Raw genomic sequence first — 22,808 nt, 5'->3', positions numbered from 1 at the left:
ATTTTAATATTTAATGTTCAAGGGTTTATTTTTAAATTTTTTCTTCATCTACAGTATGCTGTTTTGCAGCCAGATATATATCTGTATTCAAAACTTGCTATTCTTTCCTCATTATCCTCTACAGCCGTATGCAGATACTGCTCCAGAGGAAGATCACATCTTAGTTTTTTTCCTGGTCTATCTGAACTGGCTGTAAACTGGAGGTCAGAGAGGTAGACAGCTGGCTTTTGTTGTGTAGCGAAAGAGCTCCTGCAGAGGTTAATGTTGAGGCTGTTTGGAGGTCTCGCACACATTGCTGTTGGGCACATGACTAATGGATCTGGTCCCAGTCCAGTGTTTTCTGTTCATCCCCATCGTCACATTCTGTTAGCGGGAAAGTTTCCGTCGGCTGTGGTTGGTCAGCTCTTAGCAGCCCAGATCATTCCTCAGTGTTTCATTGCGTCAATTGTTTGACCCTGCACCTCGTTTAAGGTCTGCCCACTGGCACCCTGACAGGAACACAAAGGTTACAGATGAAAGTGAGGAACATTAGTGGCAGTGCAAAGGTAAATATAGCATGTCACACTGGGAGTGATGAGAAAAAAGCGTCTGGATGGTCCCTGATGCTTAAAACAGGACTGTACGTCATGCAATGTGTGAGAGGATTATGATGGTGATTATCATTATTACCATGCAAACAATGCTGGCTGATTTTAAAGTCATGTAAATGTTAAAGTCAGCTCAGATGTGAAGATCTTCTCCAGTTGTGATCGTTACATCAGTTTTGACGTCCTCCGTGAACTCCCAGTTGCCTGAGAATCTGTCACAGATACGGATTCACATCACAAATGGGAAGAGGGAGTGGAGATCGGACACAAGCACCCGGAGGCGCAGACTGATTTTATGAGGTGTGAAGGATTGAGGGCCAGACTGATGTCAGTGGCAGTGATAGAGAAGCAGCATTAAGGGCTTGAAGATGATGCTTGCACTGTTTGTTCAATGGAGAAACGCCCACAGCACTTTTCATTGTCTAGATTACAGAGCACAGAATACAAAGCACTCTTATCACGAACATGGTTTGCCACAATGCAATTCAGAATGTAGTGTGGTAATATTAGAAATGCATGTGTTTGAAGATCATTGTGATGAGACAAGAGCTCTGAAACGTGCATGTGACTTTGTAGTGATTGGTTAGTGGTTACAGCCATAGAATTAATAACCGTATGCCTTTTTGATAAATTATAGAAATGTAAAATATTTTATGATGAAACGAATATTCGGTCATCGTTTAGTCGCATCATCATTTCTCAAACCTGTATGGGTTTCCCTGCTGAACACAAAAGACCACATTTTTCAAGAACGTTGGTTCCCAAAACCAAAACACATTCAGAAGCATTGCTTATTAACTGCTGAATATTTCAGCATGACTGAAATTGCATGCATATTTCAGACCATGCTCGGGCTCGGGCTGACAGGATAGAGGGATATTCCTGTCTTTTACTCCCTTGTCACCTGTTGCCTTTCGCTGAGGCTGAACTCTGACATGAAAAGCAATGGATCTCACCGGAAAAGCTGTCCAAGCTGAGTGACTGTTTCTGAAACCCCACGCACAGCTGTCACGCTTGTATAGAGGTGTTTGGCAGGACGTGAGCTGAAGGTTATCACACGCATCCGAGTCGTTCGCTGTAGCCAGTGAATCACCCAGCACTCGATCTCATGTGTCCTCCTACACAAGGCCAGCTAATGAAGTCTTGCAATCAGGAAGCCCCCTGACTCTTAGACACGCTCATCAAATCAGAGCAGGTCTGTCTGTGAGAGAGCTTGCCTTTGTGATTGCCTCTCTTGCCACCACTTTAATGTGTTGATAAAAGTGGCCGGCTTCCTTCAAGGGGATCCCTGGTCTTTGCCGGCTGATGCCATCAGCATCCAGTGAGTGACTCCTGCTCTCGGTCAAGGCTTTAATTATGATCGGCTTGATTAAGAGAGTCTTTCCACGTGTATTTTGTGGACAGCCATTTGCAGAGGGTTTGATAAGAGCCTTGAGCCGATGATCGTTTATTTTTGAGTATATTGTAACCGTTAGGTAGAGATGCACTTATATTATATATGCACTATAAGTCAATACTAATTAATAAAATGTATTCATTACATTCAATGGTTTTAAAATCAAGTACATTTAGACATCTCAACATTATAATATAAAGAATGAAAAATATTAATTTTGATGTTTCCATTCATTTTAAGATCCATATCCATAAATTAGTGTTTTTAATGATTAATGAACGTTTATCTCTTGGGTCATTATATTTGGGGAACTTGTATTCCTCGAAATCCTCCCATTTTGTAGTAAATTTAATGTGCTCAATCTATATTGTCAAAACATTTTGTACCAATTGACCAGCAGTTTTACTTTTCCACAAGACAAATGTTTGTCAAAATGCAATGTTGAGCCCTGCCATACACAGAACGATGATTTAGAGGATTTATTCATCATTCCCGGCTCTTTGCAGTGCACACAAGGCCTTTGTTTACTCAGAAAAATGGGTCATCAAAACACATTACTGCCTCAGGCTAACTTCAGGTAAAACGCCAGTTAATGGAAATGTGGTTTGTTAGTTTATTAGAGTGCTGTTTTCACCCGATGACGCTGGCAGAGCTCCATCAGTCAGCTAGCCTCTCAGCACAAGGTCAAGTCAGCGCTTCATTCATTGCAGTTTTGTCTGCCAATGTGGTCATAGCGTACCCGCAGACTAAAGCAACAGATGTCAGAGTAGGCGCGGTGCGGTTTGTGGAGACAACGCCATGCTGACAGCACCACCTGTGCGAGGCCTGTCCTTCAGGAGACTGTGGGGCTGTTGAGTCAGGCCTGAGCCATCAGTCCAAGAGCTCAGATGGGGAGCATTGTAAAGTCACACCCATAGATCGACGCCAAGTGCAACAGACGAGAGTTGGGTAAGCTAAGCGTCCACATAACTTAAATGTCAGAACGCTGCTTGTCTTGGTATGTCTACGTCATCTAGTTCTGTAGAACATGGCACAAAGACAGGAAAGGATGTTGGATGTTTTTAATCTGTTATTGTGGTCCATGATGGGACTGGGAGGCTGATCTATCTATATCCTGGTGACCACCGGATCTGGTGTGATTATACATTGGTGCATGGGTAGAGCACTGTCAGATTTGGTCAGTAAAAGACATTGGCTGTGTCTAATAATTGAGTGAATTGACTAATAACTTGGAAACTTTCTGTGTGAGATCAACTGAATTGGAGCCACTTAAGCAGCTCCACGCTGCAGCCGGGCATATCCTGCAAATAACCGCCTCAGAACTGAAGGACTTGTCATTCCCAAGCTTCTACACATCTCTCACCCCCTGAGTGTCGATTTATTAAATGTTTTGGCCCCCTAGTTGAGACATCAAATCAACAATGTTTTGTTCATCCGGACCTCATTTGCCACTGTCAAGAAAAGGACAAAAGCTGCCTCTGATCATTTCAAACATGACAAGTTGATTGAGACTTTTTGAGTTGGTAGAGTCTTTAGCTCGCGAAAGAGTTGAATCACTGCAGAATTACCTGCTTATAATTAGCCATTCTGAAATAGCATCTGAAGGGAACTGACATTCTTCCAAAAATTTTGAGTGGCATTTTCCGTGTTTATAAGTAGACTGGGTATCCCCAATAACAGTATAATTCTGCTTTTCCACAAGTGCCACCTGCTGTTAGAAAGTGGATCTGCATTCAGCCTGTCTGTCTTTTGTTAACTTAACGTTAGCAAACCAAAACATATTTCTGTTAGCTGTTCGCAGGCCAACATTTTAACTGACAATTGTATATTTTTTTTGATGAGTGACAGAGCAGAGATTTTTAATGCAACATACTGTAGTAGAGCAGAGCACAACTTTATGCACATGAACAGTGACACGATGATAGACAGTCAAGGTAATGTGATCCAACACCTGATGCAGTTGATACTTAAGCAAATACTTAAGCAAAGAAGAAACACCTGCTGTAAGCTATAAGAGCACAGACACACAAACCCTTCAGCAAATGAATGGGGCTGGTATCTGTTGATTAAAGTCAGTTTTGAGGTGCACAGATCAGAGCAGAGATGTGTTGATGTGTGACGAGGAGATAATAGAAATTGATTCATCAGTTGTTCAGAGCCAATAACGCTGATGACAGGCCACAAACATTCCTATCTGAACACTTGTCACAGTCAAGGGGATGTAGTATAACACTTGCTCACCAGTGGATGCTCTGCAGTGAATGGGTGCTGTCAGAATGAGAGTCCAAACAGCTGTTAAAAACATCACAATAATCTAGGGATGCACAATATATCGGCCACCATATCGATATCGGCCGATAAATATACATTTTTCTGTTATCGAACCGATAAGAGAAATTGGCCAATATCTTGGAGCCGATAAGTAATGCATGTTTTGCTACAGAGATTTCAGAAATTTCTTGAAATATAATTGGAAACACTTTAAAAAAGGAAAATACAGTGAACTGCAACATGCAGGGCAAGTCTGCCTGTGACGAGTGGGGCGGGGCCAAGGGCCGTGGGAACAGGAGCGAGGCGGGTGTCGCTCATCTCCAATCACTCCACTGGCCTCGCTCCTGTTCCCACGGCCCCGCCCCGCCCCACTCGTCACACTGCCTTTTTATAATAAGATTATTAGCTACTGTAAAATAATGTAACGGAATCTTTGTTTGCCCGTGTTTTAGCAGGTTGTTAAGGGAAGAGCGCGTCCGCAACGGATCCACACGACTAGCACAGTTAAGTTCGCTTGTGCATTTACAGTCTTTTGTGCAATTGTACGTTGTAATATTGTTTTTATTCTATGCATATAAATCAGATTTCTCTCATATAGAATGCGTTTGATAAAGCGGGTTAATAGAGCGCTTCAGTTTGCTTGTGATCATCTTTAGCTCAGCGCACGCAGCTCAAACAGCAGCTTACAATATTAATAATTATGACTGAGATTGTCATATAAATATATATCGGAATATACAGTACAGACCAAAAGTTTGGACACACCTTCTCATTCAAAACTATGAATTAACACATGTGGAATTATATATGGAATTATACACATAACACAAAAGTGTGAAACAACTGAGAATATGTCATATTGTAGGTTCTTCAAAATAGCCACCTTTTGCTTTGATTACTGCTTTGCACACTCTTGGCATTCTCTTGATGAGCTTCAAGAGGTAGTCACCTGAAATGGTCTTCCAACAGTCTTAAAGGAGTTCCCCGAGAGATGCTTAGCACTTGTTGGCCCTTTTGCCTTCAGTCTGCGGTCCAGCTCACCCCTAAACCATCTCCATTGGGTTCAGGTCCGGTGACTGTGGAGGCCAGGTCATCTGGCGCAGCACCCCATCACTCTCTTTCTTGCTCAAATAGCCCTTGATTCCTTCAGTGTGACTCTACAATTCTCATAGTCATGAAAATAAAGAAATCTCTTTGAATGAGAAGGTGTGTCCAAACTTTTGGTCTGTACTGTATATCTGCATTTATGATGTGTTTCCCTGTGTTGAATAAACGGGCAGCACTTCAGTTTACCGGTGTTCATTCAGCTCTTCAGCTTCAGCACACGCAACTTGAACAGCAATGCACAACATTAATAACTATACTTGGGAATGCCATAAACATAATATTATAAAGAGCATATTACTGTAATAAAAAAGTTGTGAATTATTTGGGATTATTTGCCACGTTTCAGCGTGTTCAGAGCGTGTCCACAACACATCTGACTATGTTTGTAGCGCGGGTGTATTGCAATATTGGTCTACTTCTGTTGTAAACCGTGAAGGCCTGCCAGTGGATATCATACAAGATAACTTTGTGCAAGTCAAACCTATGCCGGTGAACGTCATTTCACCATGATAGTGAAAGTAAAAACTGACCACGCTTTCGGCACATTGACAGTGCGTATTCTCTCAGCGATGAATCTCCTAATATGTGGTGTATATATAGCTGTTTTAATTTATTTCTTTAATGTTTCTTTTGTGGCCCGTGTTAAACAGGTTGCTTTTGAAATTTAGTGCATAGAATTGATAAAGTGTTACTGAAGTTAAACAATTTTATTTAGGCTGTAGGCCTATAATTCATTGTAGGCTATAATAAACCTGTTTCAACATAAATTTTTAACAGTAGCCTAAGCTAATAGCCTAATTTTTTATTTTCCTCACAGACTGTGAGTGGGACTGAAATTGTTGCGAAGCAAATAAATTGTAATATTAATTTAATAATAAATGTAACCTAATAATAAATGCCAAATACTCTTAATAATGACAATATTTAATGATTTTGACAATATCTCTGGCTATAGTCCTTACATGTTTGTCCTCTTTCAACACACTTCATTGTCTTATCGCCTTATTTATTTTATTTTTTTACACGTAAGTAATGTTGTCCAGTAACTTGTTTCCATTATTTAAGCATTATTTAATTTATTTGTAAGGCTGCTTTATGTTTGATTTATGTTGAAGTGTTTAATGCCTTTTAATGGTGAGACATTTTTTGTAAATCAGGCTCTCAAAAATTGTGGATTTAGATTTATCGGCCAACATATGTCATCGGCTTTCATATTTAAATAATTATCGGTTATCGGCAGTGTTGGGTATAGTTACTTTAGAAAGTAGTTAGTTAGGTTACAACGTTACCATCAATTAAAAGTAATCAGTTATGATACAGCGTTACCTATTCATAAAAGTAACGCGTTAGAGTACTCATGCGTTACCAAAAATTAAAAGCAGTTCGCAGCGGCTCACACATGACAGACACAGCCCCCGGCCCCTTTAAATGCACCTAGAAGTCGTGACTCCCGACAATGAATAACGTCAGTCATCCGACTAAATTAACACTGCAGGATAACAATAACAGGAAAGACAGTCAGCAATCGGCTATTCCACATGGCGTTTTATTTATTTATTATCACAGAACATATTATTAATCAAAATTCGCACCTACCCAGCCCGGGTAGCTACTGTATATTATGAGCACCACAAGATAACTCCTGATTTTTCTTTAACTTTAAATAATGCAGTTATCAAAGTACAAGTATGCTTACTTGTAAACACAACCTTAAACAGGCTTGCAGATTTAAATCCATTTAAAAATGATGAACAACCAGCCAGCCAATGATCTAACAGAAATTAACAGCTGCCTGTCAAACAAAAATGATAACAAACCGAATTAAATCCTTCACTGCCACACAGGCAAATGACAAATCGCTTAATAGCCGAACTAATTATTATTAAAGTGTCACTCACAGTCACAAGCCTAAATTCGCTTTAACACAGTCCTCTTACATTTACTCTTCAAAGTAGTGATTAAAACGTAGCGTTAAATTTGAGGTAGAATTTTTGGCGGTCGACAGAAGCTTTTCACCAAAGCAGAGTGTGCATTTTACCGTTATGTTCTTTTCTTTTTCGTTGACAAATTGAAAATAATGTGCGTACTTCCATAAACCAAACGCTGTCCTCTCTGCCATCTTGCCGGGAGTTCGAAAAAAAAAACCCCACACACACAGGGTCAGGCGCAGGGCACAGACGCATCACAACCATTGACTTTACGATCACAGAGCTTCGGCTCCGCTGATACATCCGCAGGTGGCACAGTAGACCTAGGACTACTGTCTGACAAAAAGCAGGCTGCAGTCGGGATTTTCCTTTCCTTAAAATAACGGATTACTTTTTTTTTTAAAATAACGAAGTTACTGATTACTTACGCACAAAACTAACGCGTTAAGTTACAAATTTCAGGAAAAAAGTAATTAGAGTACTCTAACGCGTTACTTTGTAACGCGTTACCCACAACACTGGTTATCGGTAAAGGCCATATTGCTGCATCCCTACTAAAATCCACAAGTAACCCACATGACTCCAGTCCATCAGTTAACATTGTTTAAAGTGAAAAGCTGCTTGTTTGTAAGAAACAAATCCATTAAGACATTTTACTTTCAAACTGTTGTGTCTGCCCTCCATCTGTTGCTTTACCCAGTGAAAAAGTCTTCTTATCTGAATCAAGAGAGAAATATGCACAGATTAAGCAACTTTTTACAAGCAAAAACATTCCATAACACTTCTAAACAAACATTTAGGTGGACTGACTTTGATGTGAGAGAACAACAGGGAATGGACTTTTTTTTTTTTTTACTGAGGGAAGCGTTGTTATGGATTATGGACTCAGATTTTGGGTAGAAGCGATGATTTAAAGATAAAAACACCTTAATGAAGGATTTGAATCTTAGAAACATGCAGCCACAGATTGTTCACAACAGCATGCATCTGTGCTGTCGTCTACTGTAGCATTAAACCACATGATTGAATGTCACACCTTATGATGCATTAGCCACATAATTCATATCATCATACCAAGAGGATATTTAAGGTTAAGACCTACAAAGACAGCATTACTATTATAAATGGGCACTACCGGTCAAAAGTTTGGGATCAGTAAGTCTTGTAATGTTTTTCAAAGATGTCTCTTATGCTCATCAAGGCTGCATTTATTTGATCAAAACTACAGAGAAAAAAATCAGTATATCCGAATGCTTTCTGAAGGATCATGTGACACTGAAGACTGAAGTAATAATGCTGAAAATTCAGCTTTGCATCACAGGAATAAATACGATTTTAATGTATATTAAAATAGAATAACTTTATTTTAAATGTTAAAAGTAAATGTCAATTATACTCAAGCCCAGTGGTGTCCTGCCAAGCTGTATTAATAACATATTTTTACATTTTTAAAGACATACAGCCAGTCTGCCCACATACTTACTCAGGTAATTAACACAGCTCCCTGAAGGAAACCAGTTTAAGCTGCTTTTCATGATTTCTCTGTTCTTAGAACGTTTTATTTTTAAAACTAGATTTTTAAAAGCATTTTCTGAAAAAATTAAATAAAAGTGGTACAAAACCACTGCCACAATGCTAGGGTATTATAAGTGGTTGCTGGGATAGTTATTAGTGTATTCTGGCTGTTGCTATGTGGTTGCTTACCAGCCCAAGTCAAAAGTATACAAGCATATTTTCTGCCACATAGGGAAAAAAGTTATGCTTTGGTAAATCATAATTATGTAGAAAGGTACAAAGAATTACGTCATAATTGTGACATAAAATCATGTTGTAAAATATATGAAGTCATAATAATGAGAGAAAATTTGGATTCATGAAATAAAATTAAATATGAGGTTAAAAAATCATTATGACATGATGTCATTTCTGCTTTATATCCCTTTATATTTTAACCTTTATCTCAAAAATTAAAATCCGCGAAATCTGCAGACTAGCTCTGACTTCTCCAGACTGGAAATCGGGGCAAAAGACATGCGGCATATTCCAGTCATTAGCAAACATCACTAATAAGAGAATTACATGTTGGTACTTGATATCAGTTGATGTAATTATCCTAATGATAAATGTCATATTGGCTAAGAAGAAACGATAGTACGACTTCTTAATTTGATTGAATATGAAATGTAAAGTGTTAAATTAGTTTGGTTGGAGAGCTGAACATCATGTGTTCAGTGATGCTTCAGTGTCACGCTATATTTGTGATGCTCCTGAGGAAGATTTCTCTCTTAACATCATCTGCATTCACATCCACCCTTCAGTAACACCATCAAATGGCTTTTCTGATTAGTGTTGAGTGGTTAACGGAGCACACACACAATTATTCGTGTAGTGCGTAATCCGTGCAAACCACTCATTGAAACTTGTGTGAAGTTTGCAAGTTAAAAATTAAAGAATAGTATGAACATTTTCTAGAAATGTAGTGATCCTCACACCATCCTACGTTGACGTAGATGAGTGTTTTTCTTCATCAGAACAGATTTGGAGATATTTAGCATTACATCACTTGGTCACCAATGGATCCTGAAAAGCTGCATGTTTGTATGAAACAAATACATTATTAAGATGTTTCTAACTGTAAACCGTTTCATTCTGCTAAGATAGGAGTCCTTGATCCATAATATCGCATTGAGAAATTCTCCTTTTACTAAAACTAAACTGAAAATGAAAACCAAAATGCTAGATAAAATAAAAAGGGTTTTTCTGAGCACTTCAATCAAGTATATCTGTAAGGACTGCAGTAGACCGTGATGAATGGCCATATTGTTGCCCTGAACTCCTTATGACAAGAGCCAGTACATTTTTCCATGTGAACATCCCTCTGAATTGACAAAGACTTGTTCTGTTAGCATTATGGCCAGATGAAGATCATCACAAAAAGAAAGTGGGTCAAAGCAGAGCAAAAATAGCTCATCCAAATATCTCATACAGTCACATGCTGATAATGCCCCATTAGAGGAATGAAAATGACCCTTATGGCTTACAGGCCTCTCTTCGTGACGTTTGCTCTGGCTCCATGGCTTAAGTTAGATCAGATCAATTGAGAAACAGAGCACAATTTACTGGGTGCTATTATATAAGCAGTGGATTTGGTCTGGGACATTTAAGCTTACCGATGATAAAAGTTAGTGGCAGTAAAAGAGAAATGTGCAGCTTGAATTTTTGTTAAAGCTCTTAGATCAAATCTTTCTACCAAAAATATATATTTGATTTATTAGGTTGTGGAAATTGTTCTTTTGGTGGTGGGACTACTTTTCCAGGCAGATGGACTTTCGGTTATGTAACAATTCCTGTGGGTAAACCGTACTTTGATAGTTAGATCACATCACTTTACAGCATCCTTGCATGTTTTGTGCAAATGGTTCTTTGTTTACTGATTTGACGAGTCATAATGGGAGTTTAAATATTGGATATAGTAAGTTTCTTCTAGTTAGGTTAGATGGTTTGTAATGCACTTTGCGGAGGCTGCATACTCTTTGTCTCTACACATTGTTTAATGCACACCTAGCCGTGGATTATTAGAGTTATACCATGGCCACATTGCCAGCACTGAAAATTAAATTATTGTTAGTAGGACTATTTCTTCTGCGTCTCATCAAATGCCTCTTTTGCTAGTAAGTTACTAAAACGTTGTTTTAAAGCTGGTAACGGAGGCTTGAGCTGTTGATTGCATTCTAATACAGTTATTAATGAAGTTATTAGAAAGAGATCAACAGTGAGAGTGAAAGAGACACACAAACACATAGAGAGAAAGAGAGAGAGAGAGCTTGTGTGAATTAGGCTAACATACCTCTAAACACTGCTGCACCGTCTGTAAACAGCTCTGTTATTACATCTGTAGAGGGTAATGTCATGTGTAGTCTTTAAGTACACTATATATATAACTGATAAAATCATCAAGGCAGCGCTGACAACACCTTTTTCTGCAAACTGCGTGATCGTTATTACTGTTGTTACTATGCAACGTGATATGGAACTGTAATGCGGTCAAGAGAGCTGCCTGGAACTACTTTCGCTGTGCGATTCCCAGAGAATAATTGCACACCTCAGAACGTTCATTCAGAAGCATTCAACGGCCCCGTAGTATAATATTAAACAAAGTAATTAGAACAGTGTCAGTCTACAATAATCGACACATTCTTAGGAAATCGTGTGTTCACAGGGAATTATCAGAACTACTGTAATATTGTGCCTTACCTGGAAACCTAAAGCTGCACTAGGTATACATTACACATTACATATTGATATTTTGAGCACTCAGTTGAAAACTTACACATAACGTATCAATCGTACAGGTTGTGGTTCGGAGAGCATGTTAGTCCAAATTAAGAAGATTATACACCAACGAAGATAAAAGCCAAGATTAGAAACAGTCCTTGATAAATGTTTGAATTGTATTTCTGTGGTGTCCTTGAACACAGCGTCTTCTCAACATCATGTAAACACACTAACTAGCGGAAGTGTTTGTGGGCAGGTCAGACTCTGTTTGTATTTCGCGGGCAGGCGGGGATTATGCAAATGTAGTACCCAGTGATGTATACCTTGAAAAGTCTAAAGATTAGAAAATATGATGACTCGTTAAACCGATTCTGTGTCGGTTCTCTCTTTTGATAGACAATTTCTTTATTTATCATGTGCTTTTTTGATTAACTACTTTGCAAATTGTTTTCATTTAAGGATAGCTACGTTATAAACTAAGAGATATATAAAAAAAAAAAAACATATGACCTGCTCTTTAACTGAAAAACAATGGTCTGTGTAAGCTTGTTTCCACAACAGGATAAAAAAAAAAAAAATAACTGTGTTGTTTTTAATCTCAAATTTCATGCTTTTATCTCCGTGTTTAGCTTGCGATCCTAAATTTTTATCTTGTAGTAAGTAATTTATACTTCGCAATCCCGAGTTTATACCTCGGATTACTGACTGTTAATCTTGCAACCCTGAGTTTATACCACGCAATCGAGAGTTTATCCCACGCAATCCTGAGTTTATCCCACGCAATCCTGAGTTCATCCCACGCAATCCTGAGTTCATCCCACGCAATCCTGAGTTCATCCCACGCAATCCTGAGTTCATCCCAGGCAATCCTGAGTTCATCCCAGGCAATCCTGAGTTCATCCCAGGCAATCCTGAGTTCATCCCAGGCAATCCTGAGTTCATCCCAGGCAATCCTGAGTTCATCCCAGGCAATCCTGAGTTCATCCCACGCAATCCTGAGTTCATCCCACGCAATCCTGAGTTCATCCCACGCAATCCTGAGTTCATCCCACGCAATCCTGAGTTCATCCCAGGCAATCCTGAGTTCATCCCAGGCAATCCTGAGTTCATCCCAGGCAATCCTGAGTTCATCCCAGGCAATCCTGAGTTCATCCCAGGCAATCCTGAGTTCATCCCAGGCAATCCTGAGTTCATCCCAGGCAATCCTGAGTTCATCCCACGCAATCGAGAGTTCATCCCACGCAATCGAGAGTTCATCCCACGCAATCGAGAGTTCATCCCACGCAATCGAGAGTTCATCCCACGCAATCGAGAGTTCATATCACGCAATCGAGAGTTCATATCACGCAATCGAGAGTTCATATCACGCAATCGAGAGTTCATATCACGCAATCGCGAGTTCATACCACGCAATCCTGAGTTTATACCACGCAATCCTGAGTTTATACCTCGCAATCCTGAGTTTATATCACGCAATCGAGAGTTTATATCACGCAATTGAGAGTTTATGACTTGCAATCGAGAGTTTATATCACGCAATCCTGAGTTTATACCATGCAATCGAGAGTTTATGCCTTGCAATCCTGAGTTTATACCACGCAATCGAGAGTTTATCCCACGCAATCCTGAGTTCATCCCAGGCAATCCTGAGTTCATCCCAGGCAATCCTGAGTTCATCCCAGGCAATCCTGAGTTCATCCCAGGCAATCCTGAGTTCATCCCAGGCAATCCTGAGTTCATCCCAGGCAATCCTGAGTTCATCCCAGGCAATCCTGAGTTCATCCCACGCAATCCTGAGTTCATCCCACGCAATCGAGAGTTCATCCCACGCAATCGAGAGTTCATCCCACGCAATCGAGAGTTCATCCCACGCAATCGAGAGTTCATATCACGCAATCGAGAGTTCATATCACGCAATCGAGAGTTTATACCACGCAATCGAGAGTTCATATCACGCAATCGAGAATTCATATCACGCAATCGAGAGTTCATATCACGCAATCGAGAGTTCATATCACGCAATCGAGAGTTCATATCACGCAATCGAGAGTTTATACCACGCAATCCTGAGTTTATACCACGCAATCCTGAGTTTATACCTCGCAATCCTGAGTTTATATCACGCAATCGAGAGTTTATATCACGCAATTGAGAGTTTATGACTTGCAATCGAGAGTTTATATCACGCAATCCTGAGTTTATACCACGCAATCGAGAGTTTATGCCTTGCAATCGAGAGTTTATATCACACAATCCTGAGTTTATACCACGCAATCGAGAGTTTATGCCTCGCAATCGAGAGTTTATACCACGCAATCGAGAGTTTATGCCTCGCAATCGAGAGTTTATGCCACGCAATCGAGTTTATGCCACGCAATCCTGAGTTTATACCACGCAATCCTGAGTTTATACCTCGCAATCCTGAGTTTATATCACGCAATCGAGAGTTTATATCACGCAATCGAGAGTTTATGCCTTGCAATCGAGAGTTTATATCACGCAATCCTGAGTTTATACCACGCAATCCTGAGTTTATACCTAGCAATCGAGAGTTTATATCACGCAATCGAGAGTTTATATCACGCAATCGAGAGTTTATATCACGCAATCGAGAGTTTATGCCTTGCAATCGAGAGTTTATATCACGCAATCCTGAGTTTATACCACGCAATCGAGAGTTTATGCCTTGCAATCGAGAGTTTATATCACACAATCCTGAGTTTATACCACGCAATCGAGAGTTTATGCCTCGCAATCGAGAGTTTATACCACGCAATCAAGAGTTTATGCCTCGCAATCGAGAGTTTATGCCACGCAATGGAGTTTATGCCTCGCAATCCTGAGTTTATACCACGCAATCGAGAGTTTATACCACGCAATCGAGAGTTTATGCCTCGCAATCGAGAGTTTATACCACGCAATCGAGAGTTTATGCCTCGCAATCGAGAGTTTATGCCACGCAATCGAGTTTATGCCTCGCAATCCTGAGTTTATACCACGCAATCGAGAGTTCATCCCAGGCAATCCTGAGTTCATCCCAGGCAATCCTGAGTTCATCCCAGGCAATCCTGAGTTCATCCCAGGCAATCCTGAGTTCATCCCACGCAATCCTGAGTTCATCCCACGCAATCCTGAGTTCATCCCACGCAATCCTGAGTTCATATCACGCAATCGAGAGTTTATATCACGCAATCGAGAGTTTATGCCTTGCAATCGAGAGTTTATATCACGCAATCCTGAGTTTATACCACGCAATCGAGAGTTTATGCCTTGCAATCGAGAGTTTATATCACACAATCCTGAGTTTATACCACGCAATCGAGAGTTTATGCCTCGCAATCGAGAGTTTATACCACGCAATCGAGAGTTTATGCCTCGCAATCGAGAGTTTATGCCACGCAATCGAGTTTATGCCTCGCAATCCTGAGTTTATACCACGCAGTCCTGAGTTTATGCCTCGCAATCGAGAGTTTATACCACGCAATCGAGAGTTTATACCACACAATCCTGAGTTTATGCCTCGCAATCCTGAGTTTATATCACGCAATCGAGTTTATGCCTCACAATCCTGAGTTTATATCACGCAATCGAGAGTTTATACCACGCAATCGAGAGTTTATCCCACGCAATCGAGTTTATATAACGCAATCGAGAGTTTATACCACGCAATCCTGAGTTTATACCACGCAATCGAGAGTTTATCCCACGCAATCGAGTTTATATAACGCAATCCTGAGTTTATACCACGCAATCCTGAGTTTATATAACGCAATCGAGAGTTTATACCACGCAATCCTGAGTTTATACCACGCAATCGAGAGTTTATCCCACGCAATCGAGTTTATATAACACAATCGAGAGTTTATACCACGCAATCGAGAGTTTATACCACGCAATCGAGAGTTTATACCACGCAATCGAGAGTTTATGCCTCGCAATCGAGAGTTTATGCCACGCAATCGAGTTTATGCCTCGCAATCGAGAGTTTATACCACGCAATCGAGAGTTTATGCCTCGCAATCGAGAGTTTATACCACGCAATCCTGAGTTCATCCCAGGCAATCCTGAGTTCATCCCAGGCAATCCTGAGTTCATCCCAGGCAATCCTGAGTTCATCCCAGGCAATCCTGAGTTCATCCCAGGCAATCCTGAGTTCATCCCAGGCAATCCTGAGTTCATCCCAGGCAATCCTGAGTTCATCCCACGCAATCCTGAGTTCATCCCACGCAATCGAGAGTTTATATCACGCAATCGAGAGTTTATATCACGCAATCGAGAGTTTATGCCTTGCAATCGAGAGTTTATACCACGCAATCGAGAGTTTATGCCTTGCAATCGAGAGTTTATATCACACAATCCTGAGTTTATACCACGCAATCCTGAGTTTATGCCTCGCAATCGAGAGTTTATGCCTCGCAATCGAGAGTTTATACCACGCAATCGAGAGTTTATACCACGCAATCGAGAGTTTATACCACGCAATCCTGAGTTTATGCCTCGCAATCCTGAGTTTATGCCTCGCAATCGAGAGTTTATACCACGCAATCGAGAGTTTATACCACGCAATCGAGAGTTTATACCACGCAATCCTGAGTTTATGCCTCGCAATCCTGAGTTTATGCCTCGCAATCGAGAGTTTATACCACGCAATCGAGAGTTTATACCACGCAATCGAGAGTTTATACCACGCAATCGAGAGTTTATACCACGCAATCGAGAGTTTATACCACGCAATCGAGAGTTTATACCACGCAATCAAGAGTTTATACCACGCAATCCTGAGTTTATGCCTCGCAATCCTGAGTTTATATCACGCAATCCTGAGTTTATACCACGCAATCGAGAGTTTATATCACGCAATCGAGTTTATGCCTCACAATCCTGAGTTTATATCACGCAATCGAGAGTTTATACCACGCAATCGAGAGTTTATCCCACGCAATCGAGTTTATATAACGCAATCGAGAGTTTATACCACGCAATCCTGAGTTTATACCACGCAATCGAGTTTATCCCACGCAATCGAGTTTATATAACGCAATCGAGAGTTTATACCACGCAATCCTGAGTTTATATCACGCAATCGAGAGTTTATATCACGCAATCGAGAGTTTATGCCTTGCAATCAAGAGTTTATATCACGCAATCCTGAGTTTATGCCTCGCAATCGAGAGTTTATGCCTCGCAATCGAGAGTTTATACCACGCAATCAAGAGTTTATACCACGCAATCCTGAGTTTATGCCTCGCAATCCTGAGTTTATATCACGCAATCCTGAGTTTATACCACGCAATCGAGAGTTTATATCACGCAATCGAGTTTATGCCTCACAATCCTGAGTTTATATCACGCAATCGAGAGTTTATACCACGCAATCGAGAGTTTATCCCACGCAATCGAGAGTTTATATAACGCAATCGAGAGTTTATACCACGCAATCCTGAGTTTATATCACGCAATCGAGAGTTTATATCACGCAATCGAGAGTTTATATCACGCAATCGAGAGTTTATACCACGCAATCGAGAGTTTATACCACGCAATCGAGAGTTTATATCACGCAATCCTGAATTTATGCCACGCAATCCTGAGTTTATACCACGCAATCCTGAGTTTATACCACACAATCCTGAGTTTATATCACGCAATCGAGAGTTTATATCACGCAATCGAGAGTTTATATCACGCAATCGAGAGTTTATATCACACAATCGAGAGTTTATACCACGCAATCGAGAGTTTATACCACGCAATCGAGAGTTTATACCACGCAAATCGAGAGTTTATACCACGCAATCGAGAGTTTATATCACGCAATCCTGAATTTATGCCACGCAATCCTGAGTGTATACCACGCAATCCTGAGTTTATACCACGCAATCCTGAGTTTATACCACGCAATCCTGAGTTTATATCACGCAATTGAGAGTTTATATCACGCAATTGAGAGTTTATATCACGCAATTGAGAGTTTATACCACGCAATCGAGAGTTTATACCACGCAATCGAGAGTTTATACCACGCAATCGAGAGTTTATACCACGCATCGAGAGTTTATACCACGCATCGAGAGTTTATACCACGCAATTGAGAGTTTATACCACGCAATCGAGAGTTTATACTTGCACTCCCGAGTTTTTCAGAAATGTTGGTCTATATCTTGCAATTCAGACTTTTTTCTCTGAAATGTATTAAAATGTTAGGGGGGGAAATCTAAATTGTTAGATAAAAAATTGCAAATAGCTTTTCTATTTTTTGTTCCAGAAATATTCAAATGTTCCAGCATATGCCTGCTGAGCGTATTGAGTATGTATAATTAGAAAAATACAGTATGCTCATATTCTGTTAATGACAATATTTAGGTCATGCACCAAATACATGTCCCCTAGGTTAAAAACCACAGTACATGTTGGGCTTATGTCTTGTAGCTGTACTTCGGTTGTTGTGTGGTTATCTTATACATTGCTGTTTATTCAAACTGAGAGAGGAGTCCTAATGATTGTCTGTGGTAATCGGCATTAAGCAACACATGCTGTCAATAAAGCTTAACCTGTATTTAACCCCAAACATTACTTTTAAAGATCCTGTTCCCAGTGTTAGCATGAAAATGAGTATCTTAAGTGAGTGTAAAACAGCCAAGGAACTTCCACTTTCCACAGTGATTCCTCTGCCATCGCCAGATCCTCACCTGTCTCAGGGTTTTCCAGACATCGTTTCCATCAGGAGCGAGGGGCTTCCATTGTTTCGCTATATTGAGCTGGAATGTGTAACGGCTGTGTGGAACTCAGGATCACATGAAGAAATAAGGCGTTCCCTTACTCTCACTCTCGCCGGGAATCCGAGAACACATTGGAAACAAAATGGGAATGATGCTGGTTATGGCAGCCCAGAGCTATATATACTGTCCCACTGGCTTCCTGAACCGCATGCCAATCTGTCACAGGTTGTGGTTGCTAGGTTATTACATATATAGATAGGTTGACAGTGCTGTTCAGAATAAAAGTGTGTGAACTCTGCGTGCGTGTGTGTGTGTGTGTTTGGATGAGCTGTAATCTTTTCTAATGCAGCTCAGATCATTATAGCATCAGCTTTTCACCACATTACTTCCCACAGCTCTTTCATCTCCCCGTCACTCATCGTCACGCTCTGAGATTTTCTCGACTTGCCCGGTCAGATTATTTTTACTGTATGAAGGAAACCGAACATGATGACAGAAAAATCCTTTGCTCTGAAACGGGGATCAATATAAATAGCTGCTCCCTCAGGAGCCTGTCATAAACACAGAGCCATAAAGATTTATTTAAAGTGAACTAGGACCCCGTACTTCAACATTTTATTGCAATTGATTAATCTCTAATCTTCACTAAAACTTCAGAAATATGCTTCTCTTAATTACTGTAGTTTTAAATTATACTTGACATGCCACAATTATGACTTAATATCTCACAATGTGAATTTATATCTCAGTTTCTCATTATTGCAACTATAATTCACGGTCTTTATATCTCCGTTGCGATTTAGTTACTCATTTACTCATAATTGTAACTTAATTTCTTACAATGTGACATTATTTCACAATCGAATGCTTCTCATAATTGCAACATAATATTCTGTTTCACAATATCTCTCATTTCCAACGTTTTCATAATTGTGACTATATCTAACAAGACTTTGCATCTTGCAGTTGTGACTTTGTTTCTCATAATGGTGAGTTAAATCTCGCAATGATATTTTATATCTTACAATTGTGACTCAGGTTCTCATAATCGTGACTATATCTTACAATGTGACATTATACTGTATCTCTTCTTTTTTTTTCGTAATTATAAAATAAAGTATCTCACTATTTTGTCAACATTTCGATAATCTCTTAGTTGTGATTGTTTCTCATAATTGCAGGTTAAATGTAATTGTGAGTCACAATGTAACTATTTCACATTCACAACTCAGTGCCTTATAATTGCAATTTTCTGACAGTGCAATATATCTCACATGTCTCACAATTGCTTTGTTGTGTGTGTGTGTACATATATTTAATATACACACACACACACACACATACGCACAAATTAATGTAGAATAATTTTTTATTTTCAATAAATAAATAACATTTTCAATAACACTTAATTTAAGTGATATGCCACATACTATCAAGGCCAATATTATAATCAAAATCTATAGGGATTTCAATAATATAACCTCATTAAATGTAAACATCTAATAAAACTAAGAAAAAACACTGTAGTTTACATACTGCGATACTGATGCTGATCGGTATTCAATTAAACTTAATTTTAACTACAAAATTGATCAAATGTCCCACTGGTATTATATGAAATAAATTTACCCGATGAATTGGATTTCCCAACACTACTTACTTTTAATTAGTTAAACTCTCCAGCACTGTACCAAGGCATAAATAGCAGCATGATATCAGCCAAAACCACCGTGCTCTTCACATATCTGCATCGACTGGTAAAAACAGTCAATTGTTCATTTAAAGCATTACTAAAATGAAGCTGCAAACTTTTTAATTTGTGGATGCCAGCATCACCACAAGCTCTGGAATAAAGCCAGCTCTGCTGTAGGTTATCTCACCCTGTACAGCAATTCACCCTCATCAGCAAACTCCATTGGCCGTGAGAATTCATCAGGCACGGCTTATTAACTCACACAGGCAAGGGTTTATGGGATGAAAAGGGGCTAAAACAAAACTCTGTAAAGCAGGTTTAATTTGAAGTTTAAGTTGGAGTTCGTTTCTCTCTCACACACACACACATGCACGCTCTCTGTATGTTTTTTATTCTTTCATAATTTATTCAGAAGAAACGGCCCCTGTTGAGTCTCTAGTGGCAATCTCTCGATCACTGAAGGAGTGCACAGCCATACGGAGGCTGGAAAAATGTAAAGCATGAATGTGGAACGGTGGCGAATGATAACTTTGCGTTTGGGATTGTAAATCTAAAGGAAATGAGCAGACGATGCTGTAATGGATGTGATTGCATCGTTGGGCACTGAGAGTCTCACATTTCAGCGCAAGTCGTCCCTATAAACACCTTTATTTAAGCACAGTGACATTTCCCAGCAGGCACCAGACCACATTTAGCACATGCATATAGCGCTGGCAGAGCGATGGGGTGAGGGATGATGCATGAGCTCAGGCTGTGGGTCATAGGTCATGTGTAAATGGAGGTCTGGCATGCATGCATGGTCATTCTTAGTTAGAAAATGTCATTTACTGATGCACTGTAATTCTTTCACATACAGTTCTGAATTGATCCATAAAAATCATCATCTTAACTTTAAATGATACTTTCTTTGCTACAATAATAACTTCATATGTCACAATGTGATTTGTATCTCACAGGTGCAACTCTCATAATTGTACATTTATATCTTACAGCGTATGTTGTTTTTCATAATTGCAACATAATTGCAATGACATTACATTGAGCAATATCTCACAATTTCAACTTAGGTTCTCATAATTGCGACTATATATCTCAGTGTGACTTTATGAGAAACTGAGTTGCAATAGCAGGATATAATGTTAACTTTATATATCTGAAAATGTGACATTTTATTTTATGTTGTATCTCATAACTGCGATAATTCACAATATTTCAAAAAGCTTTGTTTCTCATAATTACAACATAACTACCATTGTATTTCATAGCTCACGACTCCAACCTAGTTCCTTATAATTGCATCTATATCTCACAGTGTAACGTTTTATCTTGCAATAGCAACTCCTATCTTTTTTTGTTAGGTTTTCGACATCATATTTTAAAATCTCATGTTATGTCTCATAATTACAAAATAATTACCATGTTACATTAGAATTCATATTATCGCTCTGTTTCAACCTAGTTAAATCTTGCGGAGACTACTCAGTTTCTCATAATTGCAAGTTATGTCTTACATGTGACACGTCTCACGTGAAGTTGTTTCTCACAATTACGACATAATTACAATGTGACATATTTTGCATGTGACTGTACCTCACAATTCAGATTTGTTTTAGTTATTGCAAGTTTTATCAAACAATTGTTTCTCAAAATCGCAAGTATGTATCCAACAATAGGGCTGGGCGGTATGACGATATATAAAGTTACTACTGCATAAAATGTCTTATCGTTGGAGATTTTGCTATATCGTGTATTCCACAGAATGCAAATATATCTGTGTAACATTTATTTTTTTTACAGTGTGACATCTTGCAGCTGTGACTTCGTTTCTCAAAATTGTGACTTTTATATCTTATAATGTGACGTTATTTCTCACATGATTTAATGCTGTTATGGTCATTCTTTAATGTTCCCCAACCCTAATGATTACCAGCCTGGATTATTTTTGAACAGTTATATTAAGATTTGAGCTCTCTTTTTTTATTTTTTTAAAAATACCGTGTTGATTTGCTGGTTTTAGCTTGTTTAAGCTGATTTGAATGATATTGAACTGGTGTATTAGCAGGAATATTGAACACACATATACTGTACGTTCAGTGAACCAAAACACACACTCATTCATTCACTCACTCCAGGGGTTTCTATCAAAGAGCCCTCATCCACCCACACTGACCTTTCATACTCACATTCTGTTGTTTATCCATCCTCTCTTTCTGTCTGGGTTTCACTTATCCATTAAATGAACCACTTTTGAATCAAATTAGCCTCTCAAAGCAGGTCTATACCCCCTATACAGCTAATGCACTGAATGCATGATATAAGATCATCAGTCTTACAGCACACATGGGTTTGCAGAGAGACTTATGGGAAGACTAGGTTAAGGCATGTTCAGTTATTCCGTCAGAGCATTTTGAAGGTTGTGTAATTCAGTGTAATGCAGCATATTTGGTATCTCGCTTCGCTCATATGCATGGCTCAGTTCACTGAGCTGTGTGATTGAATAAGGTTATGAAACGTGGAAAATGGATGGCGGTTAAGGGTAATCCCTTCCTCCGAATCTCACACTGGCTAGCGGGAATATGAGGTTCGTATTTGAAGCAAATCCTCTCAAGTTGATCTGTGCGTGACTCCAAGCGTTACGGCTCTTAAAAATGCGTAGAACCAGTGCACTTCACGTTTTGTTTTCTTTCAGTGGTTTGTGAAGAGTGAGAGTGTAGTCTTATCGCACCGAATCTTTGACTATTGACATTTGTTACACTTTGTGTATAAGGGGTGCAGTTTTTCACTGATTTTCGCAATTCGTTTCAATTACGAGTATCGAGTCAATGGTTTATG

At 39.4% G+C, this 22,808-nt stretch overlaps 1 protein-coding gene and 1 long non-coding RNA gene across 2 annotated transcripts in view; one reads left to right on the top strand and one right to left on the bottom strand.

Moving 5' to 3' along the window:
- LOC127945071 (cytoplasmic phosphatidylinositol transfer protein 1) overlaps positions 1-22,808 on the top strand; it is a 70,194-nt gene that overhangs the window by 8,941 nt on the left and 38,445 nt on the right. The gene's annotated exons all lie outside the window — the stretch shown is intronic.
- On the bottom strand, positions 2-18,426 carry LOC127945076 (uncharacterized). Its single transcript, XR_008150508.1, has 2 exons — positions 18,254-18,426; positions 2-488 (listed from the first exon to the last, which is right to left on the bottom strand). It is a non-coding gene; the product is annotated as an uncharacterized LOC127945076 (long non-coding RNA).

Source organism: Carassius gibelio, chromosome A3, assembly GCF_023724105.1.
Source record: "Carassius gibelio isolate Cgi1373 ecotype wild population from Czech Republic chromosome A3, carGib1.2-hapl.c, whole genome shotgun sequence".
In the NCBI taxonomy this organism is placed as follows: Eukaryota; Metazoa; Chordata; class Actinopteri; order Cypriniformes; family Cyprinidae; genus Carassius; species Carassius gibelio.
The sequence above is the reverse complement of the archived record's forward strand: the minus strand, read 5'-3'. Positions and strand labels throughout refer to the sequence as shown.